The sequence below is a fragment of the Bidens hawaiensis genome, unplaced genomic scaffold, assembly GCF_021521415.1.
Source record: "Bidens hawaiensis isolate Kalapana, Puna unplaced genomic scaffold, B.hawaiensis_p1.1 tig00067187_1, whole genome shotgun sequence".
NCBI classification, from domain to species: Eukaryota; Viridiplantae; Streptophyta; class Magnoliopsida; order Asterales; family Asteraceae; genus Bidens; species Bidens hawaiensis.
In genome coordinates this window covers 53,826-58,544 of record NW_027501903.1, presented here as the reverse complement: position 1 = coordinate 58,544, position 4,719 = coordinate 53,826, and the positions used below count along the sequence as shown (strand labels likewise).

General features: G+C 29.7%; 1 long non-coding RNA gene across 1 annotated transcript; it reads left to right on the top strand.

Annotated features, from left to right (window-relative positions):
• The first annotated feature begins 344 nt into the window (after positions 1-344).
• Positions 345-1,193, top strand: LOC143604874 (uncharacterized). Its single transcript, XR_013148377.1, has 3 exons — positions 345-615; positions 711-782; positions 859-1,193. It is a non-coding gene; the product is annotated as an uncharacterized LOC143604874 (long non-coding RNA).
• The last annotated feature ends 3,526 nt before the right edge of the window (positions 1,194-4,719 follow it).

Genomic DNA, 4,719 nt, shown 5'->3' with positions numbered 1-4,719 from the left:
TATGGTACTACTATGCATGTGAACAATGTAAATTCAAGGTCATTCCTAAGACGGTTGATGCTGAAAAACAAGAAACCGGTGCTTCCTTTGAAAATGATTGCAAACCGGAGTATGAGTGTGCAAATCCCAACTGCAACTCAGATGCGATTGCAGTTGTTCCTAGGTAAAAATTGTAACCAACTTTTTACATTTTTTTGGAACAAAATTTTTTAATGAACATTTTTTTAATTGTTTTAATTGTCTTTTCAGGTTCAGGATTCCTATAAGGCTTCAGGATCACACCGGAATTGCTTCTTTAACTCTGTTTGACAAAGATGCTTTCAAGCTGTTAAAGCAATCTGCTAAGTGTTTGCTTGATAAAAAAGAAAATGTATGTGCTCAATTAAATTTATTATCAAATTGTAGTTAATAATAAAACTTTATTACTTTTAACAGGAGGCTCCATTTCAACTTTATCCTGAGGAGTTGAACGATCTGCTTGAACGAAAGTTTGCATTAAAAATTGAAGTGTCTGACTATAACTTGGATAAAAATAAGCCGTATTACTCGATATCCAAGTTAACAAATGACACTACCATTTTACAAGACCTCGACTAGAAGGCTAATGCTGATCGTGTATGAACAATCACCTATACATACTTTGTTTATATAATCATTTGTCATTTATATTGAGTTGGCCTTTAATATTTTATTTTTATATTTCAAATCAGTCTCTAGAGTCTGAGTCGATACAACTTGGGAGTATGTCGGGGTTTCATTCACAAAATTCTGTTTCTCAAAAGGTATGTAACAAACTTATTATGTTATACATTTAACGAATATAACTTACTGATTTGTTTTTGGATGGATAACTGTTAGGATTCTGCCTCATTTACTGCTGATAATGAGACCCCAATTTCTATTACCGATAAAGTCAAGGGAAAGAAGATTTGTGAAGATAGCGTACCCACTAAACGTAACCTTTACACCGTTTATGATGTCGATGAACTTGAGGTTGCTTCCTCCAATAAGGGACGTCCGGGAATCAAGATTACTGAACCTGATGAAAATATGATTCCAAAGTTGTTGATTCCCAAGCTTGAAAAAACAAGATTGAATATTCTGAATTTGGGAGATTGGTGCAAGACGACAAGTATGGTTGTTTCAAGTTTTTGTTTTGTTTTTCCTAATAAGTCGTCTGTTTTTTTGTTTTGTTTGGTATTTTGTTTCATGTTTTGTTTCGGTTTGTGTGTCTGAATTTGAATTGAAACTTTTTATATTAATATTAAAGATTAATGTTCTATTACATGGTATATTTGTTGTTCTGAATGTTTATTGCAAGTTATATGCTCAAGTCACATGTCAAACCCGAGCAGCGTGCTTGGAAACAGGGCAAAAACAAACGTGTGCTCTAAATCCATATATGTGTATAGTAATCAAAGTGTTAACTAATTTTTGTAAAATATTTAGAGTTTGACTAATATAGTCGTGGCAGATGTCAAACCCTAGCGTCCCACTCGGAAAAAGTGGTGGACCATTGCCTAAGTTATAATACATGTATTTTTGTAAGTCAAAACACACTCTCTAAAATATATTATGTAATAAACTCTACATATTTTAATAACTATATGTCAGGTAAGTAAAAATTATGAATCATATATATTTAGTTATACACAGCTAAAAGTAATAACTGGTTTGTATATATTTAGTTATAAAATATATAAAATTAAAAATTAGTAGTCAACTCTAATTAGTGAATTCCCTAAACTTACTTACCAACAATTAAGACTCATATATATATATATATACATATATATATACACATATATATATACATATATATATACATATATATATATATATATCGTTTTGACTTATTTCTATATGGAAACAAAATTTCAATATCAATTAATAATTAATGACTTCGCTTAAGTTATGCACTACTAATTAAGTTAAATAACATATGGAAGTCCATTGTTGAACATTGTATGGGATGTAAGTGTCATGTGACCTATCTTTAAATTTTATTACGTCTTTTTTATGCAATTTAACAAATAATTAGGCAATAAAACATGTATAATAATATTGTATTTTATCTTTATTTTTTTCTAGAGTTTGATATATATTGTTTAAAAAAATTTATGTCCGGGAGTGAGGACTCCATAGATTTACTGTACACAAACACATTTGTTTATTTTGTGTATAAAAATAACAATTTAAAATAAGAAAACAATGATTTTTTTGTAAACAAAAATAAGGAAATGATTGGGTAAAAAGAAACGCTACCTATTAGTTGCCATTCAATTTGCTCATTCTAAAAATAAAAATTTGAATTTCAATATCACCAACAACTTCTAAAATTAAATATATTTGGTCTTATTCTTTCCTTAGGAAACACCTTTATTTATTTGATTGTGTTTGCAGTCACAAACAAATATCCGTCAATCATACAACCTCAAGAACCTTTCATGTGCTCTGATCCTCTTTAATCGTTTTAGCTACAATAAGTCCTACATCCAAGTATTTTCTTTATTGCACGTCATATATTAATATTGTATTTTTTTTGTTGGCCCTTTATGATCTTGCACATCATTATACGTTTTTATAGTTTCTCTCTCTTTTTTTTTTTCACTTTTGTTAAAAAAAAGTATGCATACTTCGTGCGAATAGTGTAACGATAATAGTGACCAAAGTTGAAGGCAAAGATGTTATATTAGGCCATTTTTATTGTTATAGTTGAGGTGTAGGATAGTGTTTAGTTGCAAGTGAAGGATGGATTTATATCCAAATGTTTTTTCTGTATAAAATGCATATTTGTGTATAGTAATCAAAGTGTGAAGTAATAGTTGTAAAATATATAGAGTTTACATAATATATTCGTACCAGAGGTCAAGCCCGAGAGGCCCGCTCGGAAACGGTGGTGGACCATTGGCTAAGTTATAATACACGTGTTAGTATTTTTGTAATTATGTTTAGTGTATTTCAATTATATAGATTATATTTCAATTATATACATTATATACATGTTAAACTAGAATATTATAATTAAGTTGTTATATTAAAACACCACCATTCGTCAAACATACAATATACATTAATGTTGAACATCACTAAAAAAATTGTGTGAACTCGTGACAAACTATCTGCTTTAACAATTTTAAAATTTATTTGCCTATAAACCCAATTGGACTACATAATGTTTTTTTTGTTAATTTATGTCATGTTGTTGACGCTTTAAATTCACACTTAATGTATTTATTTTTTTTAAATCACAAGGCGATGTCTAAAAGATCAAATTCTCACCTTATGAATTCGGAGAACGGTGTTTCTAACAAGATATATACAACAAGGTCAAATTGTAAGTCATTCGTATACATGTTTATAATCAACTTTATGGGATATTAGTTTATTTTATATTACATCTAACATAAAAGATTGTGCCTGTTTTTTTTTTTTTTAGTTGATGTATCTGGAAGTCCATTGTCGAACATTTCAAATGGTATTCCATTTGATAGTGAGATTTTTTTAACATGAATTTAAATTTGCTAAATTAAATTAAGAAAACAACAAAGACTCAAAATACTTATCTATGTTGCAGCGTTTAATAAAAACAATGCCTATTTTGATGCTGCTGAAAAAAGAAAAAAACGAAAACTCATTTTGGATTCAAGAAAATCAAAATATAATGCGTCTGATAGTTTGTCAAAGGACCATACATAGGGGCAGATGAAAGCAGGGATTGAATGAGGGATGAATCTTCTGAATTGCTTGAGAGCTGGAAGATTGGGATATCCCGACTTCCAATTCTTATACCCGCTTTTAAAGGTAAGATGTCGACCTTTGATGGGGGGCTCTCACAAGTCTACTCGCCAGTGTCTTCCTTCCACACAAGTTCTACCTACACTTCCCGGTTATAAGATCATAATTCACCTACCATTGGAAGATCAGCCCGTATTTATCCAAATAGTAAGATATACAAACTTACATTCTTATTAATTTGACCCATTATAGTTACACCAAAATTTGAAATATAAGGAGGAATGTATTAACTCACTTTTCTAACTTTTTTTATTAGGTTTTTTAACAAGAACTCCCTTTTCAGACGTTTCACATGGTACGCCACATGCACCCTTTTCGATATGCAAATATTCATTGATTTTTATACCCCTTCTAGGTCTAAAATAGAATTAGTATGTTTATTTATATTAAGGATATATAGCTTGCAATTTTGTAACAGTTTATAACAGAGAAGCTGCTGAGAAACGAAAAGCACGAAAGCTTATTTTGGATAATTGAAAAGCTAAGGTGCTTCCGTCTACATTAACCAGTTATAATACATCAAATGTCGATGGTTCCTCGACCAGTGGAGTGTCAAACGTTATACAAAAACCAGGTACATGTAGTTACAACAATATGTACTTATTTCTATACCCAATTTCATCGTAACATATTATTATTATTATTATTTTCTTTATTATTATTATTGTTGTCATAAATTATGTTTTATATATGTTTTGCAATTATATGACAGTTTTCAATAAAGAAGCTGTTGAGAAGCCAAAAGTGCATGCGTCAACATTAACTGTACATGATATATCAAATTCGTATTGTCCGTCTACCAGCGGAGGTTTAAATCGTAATCATACACCAAATAGTAAGATTTCACTATTTATTTTAATTCACACATTATACTTACCTGCATAAATTAGATACGTTAATTACAATTTATTTATTTGATTT